This window comes from Sinocyclocheilus grahami, unplaced genomic scaffold, assembly GCF_001515645.1.
Source record: "Sinocyclocheilus grahami isolate Dianchi unplaced genomic scaffold, SAMN03320097.WGS_v1.1 scaffold775.1, whole genome shotgun sequence".
Lineage (NCBI taxonomy): Eukaryota > Metazoa > Chordata > Actinopteri > Cypriniformes > Cyprinidae > Sinocyclocheilus > Sinocyclocheilus grahami.
Genome location: NW_015505954.1, coordinates 47,970 through 60,663, shown reverse-complemented (window position 1 = coordinate 60,663; position 12,694 = coordinate 47,970). Strand labels below are relative to the sequence as shown.

Below are 12,694 nucleotides of genomic sequence, written 5' to 3'. Positions count from 1 at the left end.
GGGAGGGTCCCTGGAGCCGGGCCTTTAAGGTCGGAGAAGATCCCCGCCTTTCAAGATGGGCTTGTCCAATGAGCAAGATGGAAATTCCGAGCGGGAGGTGGCAATTGCTGGAGGGTTTACGACCCTTTGTCTCTAAGCATGGTAATTTGCAAATGGGCTTGAATCGAAATTACTACAGTTTCTCAGGACCCTAATATATAGTGCCTATGTACCAATATATAATATACACGCTTGTTTCGATCATAAGAAGGCGAATTCATCGATACTAGACAAGGAAAGATTACAAATAGTGAAAGGATGACAGGAGTGCGTTTCGATTATAAACCTGCATCACAGTATACAATTTCAAAGACAAAATACACGGTGACAATAATATACCCAATGACCTGAAGGATCATGTGTGTTCATTCAAAGAAAGGTTTTCCTATGAATTAATTAGTAGAAAAGTCCATTTCTGCTCTGCCTTTCCTATGGGGACAATGAGTGGGTTATTCTACTCACATTCCTGGGGGGTCATAAAACCAGTGATATCATGATTAGTTGTCATGGTGACCAGGGGGCCTGGTGTTTTGCAGAAATCCTGGCATCCAGTTTATTGAGTGAGGGGACTGTGACGATTTGTTAATCTAATGAATAATTGATTTGTTAAATCAAATAAAAATTAGTGTGTCAGATTGGTCGAGACGCTACAGAAATCATATAAGATGAAAACTCACAATCATGATAGCACATGAATACACGCTCAGACAATCCATCAGGATTGAACAGTGGGTTCACTGGCATATGGACCCCAACCAGGTGCCCTGGGGGGTACTTAATCATGTATACTTAGAAAGTTTCAATCAAGCTTTGTTAAACCTATTAAACAGAAAAATCAATTGATTAATCCGCCAAAGTGTAAATGCGTCTGGTTCAGGATGCAAACGCAAATCTCCAAAACGGAATGACGTTAACATGCATAAGTTTGAGCTACCGCTGTGCTAAACTCAAACGCTATTTGTTCATTTTTGGTTCTCAAGCAAATTAACGTTGTTACATTTGCATGTAGCGACTAATAGATCAAATGTATGTTCTTGTAAATGGAGTGGATGATTGATAGTTGAGTTGAGTTATGCCTTATTTCGTTTGATTTTATTCGGAGTCTCTCTTTGTTTCCAGTCCCTATAGTAGACCCTGATGCTGACTTTTCTTATGGTAAGGATGAGCAAATTCCTCTTGAATAATTCAGTTTTGTGTTTATGTGGACAATAATAATCTGATTACCTATATTAATATTAATATTAATAATCTGATTACCTATATTAAAAACAATATTTGTTAATATTGGAATATGGTCTTATTCTTACTATGCCATATCCAGGATATGTTATTCCAAATTATACAAGGCCCACAAACTATAACGTTTTAATAACCATTCTAATTCATTGGAATAGCGAAGTCCACATCTGACACAGAAGAACAATATATCATAAATCATGTTCAGAGTGTTTAACATCTTCTTCTTGGAGTGAACAGGCCTTGAAACCATTTGCATATTTCTGTATTAATCAGAATTCTGCATCATGTTTTCCTTAATCAGAATATCCTTATTCAGAAGTTGTTCTGCCTCTGCTTCACAGACTATGAGAATCTGCGCATTGGAGGCCTGATCTTTGCTGGGGTCATTGTGGTACTATCGGTCCTCCTCCTGACAGGTAAGTGTTTAGCCAGTGTGTGTGTGTGTGTGTCGTATGAGTCATATCAAATCACTGATGTGTAATGAATGTCTGGTCCTGTAGGTAACCGCATCAAACGGTGTGGCAAGCGTAAGGTAAGCACCCTCAACTTACTGATGTGTTTCTAGTGACATCTAGTGGGTAGTGTATAGTACAAATTTTGTAATTTTAAAACAAAGTTGTCATTTTTACTCAAGTGAATATCTATAGGAGAAAGTTTACTTTTATTTGTAGGAATTTACTGTAATCTTGATTTATTATATACTTGATTTATTATATATATATATATATATATATATATATATAATAAAAACTTACACAGTGGGTTGCTTTAGTGTTTTCCTGGATCTGCTTTTTTTCAACATATTAATAATAACAACGACAAATAACGACAAAATAACAAATATTTGTATATTAAGTGAATGGCTTTGATTATCTTTAATAGACTTTGACTTTGAGTCTTTAAATGTCTCTGTATTGTTTTGTGTGTGTCAGGTGAAGCATGTGGATGAAGAAATTTAAGATGGCTCATGTCTATACTGGATGGTTCTGAGATGTGAATAGCCTGTTTCATTAAAACATTGATTTAGAAAAAACTGTTTAGTTATGGTGTTGATATTCATATTTTTTATATTCATCAGATATTTCATTTTATTTATTTTTTAAAATAAAATAGATATATAGTATACACACATATATTATAAAAAATGTAAATAAATTAAGAAACTTTAAAAAAACTTTTATTTTGGATGTGATTAATCGATTGACAGCACTAATATATAAACGTGTGTGTGTGTGTGTGTGCGCGCACTTTAATTATTTTTTAATACATGAAAAATGAACTTCTTTGCGGGTCCCTGGAGCCGGGCCTTTAAGGTCGGAGAAGATCCCCGCCTCTCAAGATGGGCTTGTCCAATGAGCAAGATGGAAATTCCGAGCGGGAGGTGGCAATTGCTGGAGGGTTTACGACCCTTTGTCTCTAAGCATGGTAATTTGCAAATGGACTTGAATCGAAATTACTACAGGTTCTCAGGACCCTAATATATATTGCCTATGTACCAATATATAATATACACGCTTGTTTCGATCATAAGAAGGCGAATTCATAGATACTAGACAAGGTAGGATTACAAATAGTGAAAGGATGACAGGAGTGCGTTTCGATTATAAAACTGCATCACAGTATACAATTTCAAAGACAAAATACACGGTGACAATAATATACCCAATGACCTGAAGGATCATGTGTGTTCATTCAAAGAAAGGTTTTCCTATGAATTAATTAGTAGAAAAGTCCATTTCTGCTCTGCCTTTCCTATGGGGACAATGAGTGGGTTATTCTACTCACATTCCTGGGGGGTCATAAAACCAGTGATATCATGATTAGTTGTCATGGTGACCAGGGGGCCTGGTGTTTTGCAGAAATCCTGGCATCCAGTTTATTGAGTGAGGGGACTGTGACGATTTGTTAATCTAATGAATAATTGATTTGTTAAATCAAATAAAAATTAGTGTGTCAGATTGGTCGAGACGCTACAGAAATCATATAAGATGAAAACTCACAATCATGATAGCACATGAATACACGCTCAGACAATCCATCAGGATTGAACAGTGGGTTCACTGGCATATGGACCCCAACCAGGTGCCCTGGGGGGTACTTAATCATGTATACTTAGAAAGTTTCAATCAAGCTTTGTTAAACCTATTAAACAGAAAAATCAATTGATTAATCCGCCAAAGTGTAAATGCGTCTGGTTCAGGATGCAAACGCAAATCTCCAAAACGGAATGACGTTAACATGCATAAGTTTGAGCTACCGCTGTGCTAAACTCAAACGCTATTTGTTCATTTTTGGTTCTCAAGCAAATTAACGTTGTTACATTTGCATGTAGCGACTAATAGATCAAATGTATGTTCTTGTAAATGGAGTGGATGATTGATAGTTGAGTTGAGTTATGCCTTATTTCGTTTGATTTTATTCGGAGTCTCTCTTTGTTTCCAGTCCCTATAGTAGACCCTGATGCTGACTTTTCTTATGGTAAGGATGAGCAAATTCCTCTTGAATAATTCAGTTTTGTGTTTATGTGGACAATAATAATCTGATTACCTATATTAATATTAATATTAATAATCTGATTACCTATATTAAAAACAATATTTGTTAATATTGGAATATGGTCTTATTCTTACTATGCCATATCCAGGATATGTTATTCCAAATTATACAAGGCCCACAAACTATAACGTTTTAATAACCATTCTAATTCATTGGAATAGCGAAGTCCACATCTGACACAGAAGAACAATATATCATAAATCATGTTCAGAGTGTTTAACATCTTCTTCTTGGAGTGAACAGGCCTTGAAACCATTTGCATATTTCTGTATTAATCAGAATTCTGCATCATGTTTTCCTTAATCAGAATATCCTTATTCAGAAGTTGTTCTGCCTCTGCTTCACAGACTATGAGAATCTGCGCATTGGAGGCCTGATCTTTGCTGGGGTCATTGTGGTACTATCGGTCCTCCTCCTGACAGGTAAGTGTTTAGCCAGTGTGTGTGTGTGTGTGTCGTATGAGTCATATCAAATCACTGATGTGTAATGAATGTCTGGTCCTGTAGGTAACCGCATCAAACGGTGTGGCAAGCGTAAGGTAAGCACCCTCAACTTACTGATGTGTTTCTAGTGACATCTAGTGGGTAGTGTATAGTACAAATTTTGTAATTTTAAAACAAAGTTGTCATTTTTACTCAAGTGAATATCTATAGGAGAAAGTTTACTTTTATTTGTAGGAATTTACTGTAATCTTGATTTATTATATATATATATATATATATATATATATATAATAAAAACTTACACAGTGGGTTGCTTTAGTGTTTTCCTGGATCTGCTTTTTTTCAACATATTAATAATAACAACGACAAATAACGACAAAATAACAAATATTTGTATATTAAGTGAATGGCTTTGATTATCTTTAATAGACTTTGACTTTGAGTCTTTAAATGTCTCTGTATTGTTTTGTGTGTGTCAGGTGAAGCATGTGGATGAAGAAATTTAAGATGGCTCATGTCTATACTGGATGGTTCTGAGATGTGAATAGCCTGTTTCATTAAAACATTGATTTAGAAAAAACTGTTTAGTTATGGTGTTGATATTCATATTTTTTATATTCATCAGATATTTCATTTTATTTATTTTTTAAAATAAAATAGATATATAGTATACACACATATATTATAAAAAATGTAAATAAATTAAGAAACTTTAAAAAAACTTTTATTTTGGATGTGATTAATCGATTGACAGCACTAATATATAAACGTGTGTGTGTGTGTGTGTGCGCGCACTTTAATTATTTTTTAATACATGAAAAATGAACTTCTTTGCCATACACGTTTTATGATAAAATCCAATATTAAGCACTAGAGGGCAGCAAATCTCAGCTTTTGGGCTACAGCCTTCAACTCAAATTCAGTTGTTGCACGTTGCACATTTGGAGTTTTCTGTCAAGTGTTTAAATGTGCAGTGATTGAAGTAATGAGTAATTGGTCTTAATTTTAGAATCAGTATTGAATTGCTTCTCAGGTCTGAATGTGATGAGGAAAATGTTATATTTCTAATGGCATACAGTTAAGTTGTATTGTTTTTCATAAATACATAAATTAATAAATACATACAGTTATATAAAATAATGGCAGCAAAACAAATGTAAGTAATTATTGATGGTATATTGTAACTAACATGGATATTTCTTTAACTATGTTACAATTATGCTACATCCAAGCATTTTAATACTTTATCTTTTTTAAAACCTTCACTTAAATCCTGTAACCAGTACATTTCCACTTAAATTATAATGTTATGCTTCAGTGGAGTTCCAGGAAACATCCCGAGGTTTGTTTAACCTGAGCAAACACAGATTTATGCAGATCTGTGCGCATTCACTAATCCTGAACGATCATTTCTCCAGATTAAAACCTGCTTCCTGCACAAAGATCCCAGATAAACGCACCAGCTGAACTGACCAGCTAAATTCTGCTTTGCTCGTGTTCCTGTCTTCTTCTCAAATGGGGGTGAAAGGGGTATGATGGGTCAATTACTTAGGCTTTTGTCAAATACGACAAACGTAAAAATATTTCCAGGTGTCTCATATCAACTGAAATCATTGGACAGCATCTAGAAATAGATATACAACTACCCAAAAAAGAGTAAATGAGCAGCAGAATATTTTAACACAAATTATATATTATATATATATTTTTATTAGTAGTATATTAGGATTGTTATTATTATTATTGATCTGTTATTCTTATTTAGATTACCCCCCTCCCACAAGAAAAAGGTTAAATATATTCTATGGTTTAATATTTGTAATTGTAAAGTTTTATGTCATATATATATATGCATATACGTTCATTTCTCCAGACTCCAGCTGTTGGGTGTTTTTTCTTTCTTTCTTTCTTTCTTTCTTTCTTTCTTTCTTTCTTTCTTTCTTTCTTCTTCTTTAGTTCCTAAGTTCATGGAAAAATGCTTACATCAATTTCTAAGAAGAGAAAAGGCCTGTTTCTCTAATGTAATGCGTTTTTTAATTCTTCAAAGAAATCTACCAATTTCTTATGTCCTTAAGACAGTGCAATGGAGTTCACTGTAATTGCTTGTAAAGTTCCCTAATAAATTCACGAGCTGACATGTTCAGATTGTCTGAAGAATATTTATCTTTCACAAAACTGTCATTTTCCGAATCAGAGTTTTCAGAATTCGGAGTCAGTTTTTGTTGGTTGGTCCTTTCTTCCGTTTGTAAACAATATCAGCTCTGTAATACTGCGATCATAATAATAATCAACAGTCATATTGAACAACCACAGATGAAGTTGTGAATTCCCTATACACAAGGTAAGTGGCTCAACTTACCCCACTGTCTTCTACATTGCACATATCATGCTGTATACAGTCTGGGTCATTGCCTCTACAGATGTAAAGAACTGCATGGTTAGACGAACATAAAGAAAGGAAGAGCTAGAGATGAGCCAGGGCTCAGGAAGTTTGAGGTATTGTTCTGCAAGCTGACAAAGAGCATTAATCACCGCTCTAGGCCTGAGCTTAATTATGCTTGAATAAATAAGTCATTAAAGGCAGAGACAGGCCTGTCAGCCGCGCTCGTGAGCTGAAGCGCTCTGCTAGTGTCACCTTCATCTTTTTCTTTCACTTTTCCCTCTTTCATTCTCTCTTGCATATTTCTACTTATATTTCATTAACTCACACGGAAACGCATTGTCTGTCCCCAGAAATGCATGGGTTTCCTTCAGAAAAGTGTGTATATGAATGTGCATAAAGAGCTAGTGTGCTAGGTTCTCTTTTTTTATTTAATTTTATTATTAAACATAATTTGATAATACTTTTTTTATATAATGTTATAGTTTTAAGTATATAAAGCATTTAAAATATTGAAATACATTTAAATATATATTTTTAGGTAATTATTAATATTGTTTTTTTTGTCAGTTTCAGTTCTCAAATCTTTTATTTTATTTCATTTCATTTCATTTCATTTCATTTCATTTCATTTCTTTGCTTTGCTTTGCTTTCTTATTATTTCTACTAATTTCTCTTTACCCAAAGGAGAACTTATTAAGTATTTGTCAAAACTAAGCAGGAACCTGAGCAAAGCAAAATTTAGGTATGGGCATAAAATGAATTGTAGTTGAGTATAGTTTAGACACTTATTGTTATATTTTGATTACATTTAAATTGATAGTTTACCCAAAAACTCAAATTCTGTCATCATTTACTCACCCTCTGCTTGTTCCAAACAAGTTTCTTTCTTTTGTTGAAAATTGTTCTACACTATGGTGTAAGTCAATGGCTACTCTCAACTTGGTTACCAACAGTCTTCAAACTTTTGTGCTTAACAGAAAAAAAAGGAACTCATAAATGTTTGGAACAAGTAGATAATGACAAAGTTTTTGGGTGGACTATTTCTTTAATACCGCCAAGCATGCTGAATATCAAGGATACAATAAACAATCAATGAGCATATCATTTTAAAAAGAACAAATTAGTTAACTTTCTACAATTTCGCAAATGGAAATAAGTTGAAGCAAGTATATTTAACCTTAAAAGGTGTTGACATGTTGACGTGACAAAAATGAGCTTGCAGAATAAGATATAAATAGTGGTTTGCTTACAGGTGTACTTAATGGTGAGAGGGTCAGTACCTGCAGGTTCCCACACACAGAGAAGTGTTCAAGTCTGTAGGGTATACATGAGTGCACTAGGTCTTGTTACAGTTGGTCAGCATTTTAACACCCCTGCTTAGAGCTTAAGCACATACAGGTTTAACTTGTAGTGAAAATAAATCTGCTTGGAGGGGGGCGACTGTAGCGTGGGAATGGAGATACAATCTAGACACAGGTCTGGATGTAAACTTGTACTGTGCATGGAAACAACATCGTACTGCAAAAGGTAACTGATTGAAGCCCACAAGGCCTAATGAATATGAATGCCTAATGTGGTTATTCCAGATAGATAGATACATAGATATATAGATAGATAGATAGATAGATAGATAGATAGATAGATAGATAGATAGATAGATAGATAGATAGATAGTCTGCATTGCACGATCTTCCCACTAGATGCCAGTAATATTCTAATTCTTTCAAATGCACTGCATATCGTTATCACACACTGACTCTCACATATACACCCAAGTCCAAGGAAGGAAAAAAAATCATACCGTTTTGACCTCATAAGGATGAGCGATCAAGAGAAAGATTCCATTTTGTGACAAGAATACTTGATTATTAATTTGATTAGCAAATGTGTAAAAGATCATAAGCTAGGCCATACACACACACACACACACACACACACATATGTGATATCTCCCTTTATGCCGTTCACAGACTGCATATCCAGAAATTCCCTGTTTCACCTTTTCCCGACTTTTCTCCTCTCTCCAGTTCCTGCTCCACTGCCGTCCGTAATGGCGAAAGACTCTTGTAAGATAAACACATGATAAAAGAGGAATATCAGGAGATGAGAGATTTGCAATGCGAAACAACCAACCCCCCATTCTCTCTTTTCCTCTTTCTCTCTTTCTTTCCCTCTCTCTCATTATACTCCCCTGCTCATTTGAATAAATTAACACCCCCCCTGACGTCTCGCTTCACCACCTTCCTCTTTCCCCCAATCTCTCCCCCCTCAACAGGCTGCAGGGAGAGAGAGAAATCCAGAAATATCCTCCTGTTTCCACACACGTTTATTTACTTACTCCCTCATGTACAAAGACACAATCACACCCACCCTCTAATACACCAAATTCAAAACAAACCCCACTCAAAAAATATATATATAATAATAATAATACAAAAAAATAAAAAAATACAAAAATACAAAAAAATAAATAAATAAAAATAAACAAAAAAAACATTTGGTCTTATACAAAGCAGACTGGAGCGCAGGCGCAGATGCACGGGTTCCTCCCTCAGCTGACTGACTTGGTGCAGCTCACTGACTCATTTGACTAATGCTGGCGAGCGTAACATGGCGTACGGTTCTGTATCAGGCTGGCTAATTGGCGCCAGTGCAGCTCCAGCAAAACTGGGCAAGCCGTGTGCTGCTGTGCCGCCATGCTAAACCAAAACAGCTCACCATCTGGGCCTCCTCTGCCGCCATTTTGGATCTGCATGGCGCTAGTTTGCATAGAGCGCTCTAAGAGGCAGCCCATTCTGCAGGGGGATCTGAAACGGGGCGAGTTAGCCACCATTACAGAAGACTAGCATTTAGTGCCCTCCCGTTACCTGCGTGTGGTTGAGGTGGGAAGGCGCCAACCCTTGCCCCCTCCTTTCCACTATGCTACCACCCTCTACCCTCAGTGACCTTGCAGGCATTCGGTTAGGGAGGGGGCTCTCTGCATTAATACCAGATAACATTAGCGTTAATATGATTCTACCATGTAGCCATGGCCTGAGGGGGGACTCTGATTGTCTGTGTATTAGCATTACCGTTCTCATTAGCCCACCCGTTTCTGCCGTCTCCGCTCTCTCTCCTTCCTTCTCTTCATTGGCGTACTCTCTCTCGTTCTCTGCTTTTCTCCAGGCAACAGATGAGAGAGAGTGATGCAGATGATTTGTATTAGCAATGATTTCAACAGTCGCTGCCTGCCTGCAAGTCAGTGGTCACTTCCTCTCTGATGCACATTGTGTAGATACATACACAGTAGATTTCCTTCAGCCTTGTACTTTCTTTCTGAGCGTGTGTGTCTATCTCCATAAGTGTGTGGGAGGGTAAGGGTAGCATTCCATCTTCTATATTTCCACTTGTTACATAACTGAGTTGAGAGGAGAGGTAGAGAGAGGCCTCTAGGAAACAAAGAGTCCGGCTGATCTGCTCAACTGTTCTCTTCTCTGCTTATTCTTTTCCATACAAATCACTGCAGGATAAGGGGTGTATCTCAACCAGCAAACTTTAGTATACATTGCTGAATTTTAGAGATATCCAGGAACTTAGTAGTGGGATAATTGCAATGTGTGTGATCAAGGTAAACCTCTGTGTAACAGCCAAGTGCAGAGTTGTACTCGGGAACAGAGCATTCTAGTCCCAGTCCAAGACAACTGAACTCAGGAGCAGTTTGACTCTGTCCTGACTTGGACTCGACCCTCTTCGGTTCTCGATCTGACTTGGACTTGAATAAACTGGTCTTGACTACAACACTGGCTAAGTGACCCTCTAAGGTATTTTGTCAGGAGTTGCCCCCTTTGACAAAAAAGAGTCATATGCATTTCATATCATTGTGCTACTCTGCTTCAATCTATTAGTCATTCATTTCAAACTGGATTGGTTGCCCTCAAGATTAACCCACCCCAAAACCAGGGCAGTTATCTGTTGAGGACAAGCAGGAATGTTGTCCCTGCCACATCACTCTCAGGAAAAATGTGCAAAAATGTAACCTTTAGTTTGTTAATGGGGCAGTATCCTGAAAGTACCTGATCTACCCTATAAAAAGTACATATTAATACTTTAAGGTGCTCATCCCTTTAATTTTCTAATGTGAACCCTTTGAAAAGTAGTTCTACTCCTAAAAGGTGCAACTCTATTTTTTTTCCTCCCCTCTGACAGTTATTATGTTAGGGGCTTTTTACTGTTCTCTGTCCGCACTGAAATGTACTGTTCAACTCTGTTCAGCCAAATTAAACTCTGCTCATGCAGTGAATTTTGTACTCCTCAAAATGAAACTTTTCCAAGTAGGGCCATAAAAGCAAAAAACTTTGCAGAACTGGATTTAACATTGTCAAATGTGTTAAACTAAATTGAAAATAACTCATATTTGTAGCTGAAATCGAAATGGAACTAACCAAAATATGCAACTTTGTAAATGTTCTAATTTTGTAGAAATGTAAAGACATTTCTGTGGAATTATATGGGCACAAACTAAGTTATCTAGTGTTTTGGCAGAGTGGTCATAATTCACATTTGATGGACCCTGGCCTTGTCCACTTAATCCCAGGATAAAAGGTTCTGCTATGACAACATAACTTCACTAAAGATTATTCCATTGAAATGGTCTGTTGCTGACTGGCCATGCATTGCCTGTGTTTGGGGCTGGGTAAAGATACATCACTGTCATTATGTGTAGAATCACATGTCAGTGTGATTGATTTCTCTATTGGTTGATTCTCTGACAGGGCTGCACATAGCCTGTAATCAATAGTACAGTACGTTACAGTTCAATAATTACCCGAAAAGGATGTGGGAGTGTGAAGCCAGAGTGCTGGAGCAGAACAATCAAACCAAATAATGCAACCATTGGTAGCAGACTATCACTCTACACATTGTTGTCATTTCTTAAGTTGCCCTGGGGGTAGTGTGCTGTGTGCCATATTGTAATTTTACACCCAGACATGTACTCTGGCATTGTTACATATCATTGTCAAAATAATCCACAGAAATCCATCACACTGGTTTCTTCCTTTTAAGATGAAGGGGTTGCCAATTTCCATGCAAAAACTCTCAAATGCTATACAGATTTGCTTTATCTGAATTGTAAGGGTTTAATAATGCTGCCTAATTACAATTTGTTACACTGTTTAATACAATCTATTCATTTAAATATTTATTTTTGCAGACTTGGGTGGTGTAAGGCACTATAGTCACCAGATCGATAAAGCCGGGGTGGTCTGTGAGCGTTATCCGCCACTCGAGACAATACACGATACGCCCCACGTGTCATTCCTCTCTCATTTTGCAGGCGATTCAGACATTCCTCGGTGCGCCTCTGAAGCACGCGTTCTCTTTCATTCACATACGTGAACGTAAAAAGAGCGCGTGACAGGGTCTCGTGTAGTGTCTCTAAAGACGCACCCGAGTCACTCAATGAGCAGTGAAATAAAAGAAACGTAAGCGGAGCGTTTTACGCTCAACGTTCACACGAACTTTAAATGTAAAATGATGCTCAACCCTGCGGCAAAGAAAACAACAACAACAAAACAAACAAAAAAAACTTAAATATGATTCCCGGGTCTTAAAAGATTTAAGGTGGTCTCCCAGTCTTCAAGTTCCCGTCCTGGTCTGTTAAAAAGTGCCTAAAACCAGCAAATATAACTGTCTGGGAGAACAGACAAGGCTTAAACTCTTTTTCTCAGCAGCATTGCATCAATACAATATTTCTGGAGGTAAAAGGTAAGCCGTTGTCATCGCGAAAAGTGATCCGCCGTGCGTAAAAAGCAGCTATTTAGTTCCCAGGTGCGCTATGGTAACACTCAGTGCCACAGAACGCCCCGACTGTCTCCAGCCACGTGGACCGCTCACAACAACAACAACATGTTAAGTCCTGTCCTCCCTGATGCACTCAACCCACCCCCACCAACAAAACTCAGCGCGCCGTCCTCGCCGCGTCTCTCTCTGGCCCCGTACCAAGCACCTCTCCATCTCGCCGTACCATTGGACTACCGAAGGAGGGGCAGCTTGG

General features: G+C 37.2%; 1 long non-coding RNA gene across 1 annotated transcript in view; it reads left to right on the top strand.

Annotated features, from left to right (window-relative positions):
• Nucleotides 1–2,260, top strand: part of LOC107561490 (uncharacterized) — a 6,370-nt gene extending 4,110 nt beyond the window's left edge. The window contains exons 2-5 of the long non-coding RNA XR_001605862.1: nucleotides 1,159–1,194; nucleotides 1,620–1,694; nucleotides 1,779–1,810; nucleotides 2,211–2,260. This is a non-coding gene — a long non-coding RNA (uncharacterized lncRNA). The remainder of the gene's footprint in view (nucleotides 1–1,158; nucleotides 1,195–1,619; nucleotides 1,695–1,778; nucleotides 1,811–2,210) is intronic.
• The last annotated feature ends 10,434 nt before the right edge of the window (nucleotides 2,261–12,694 follow it).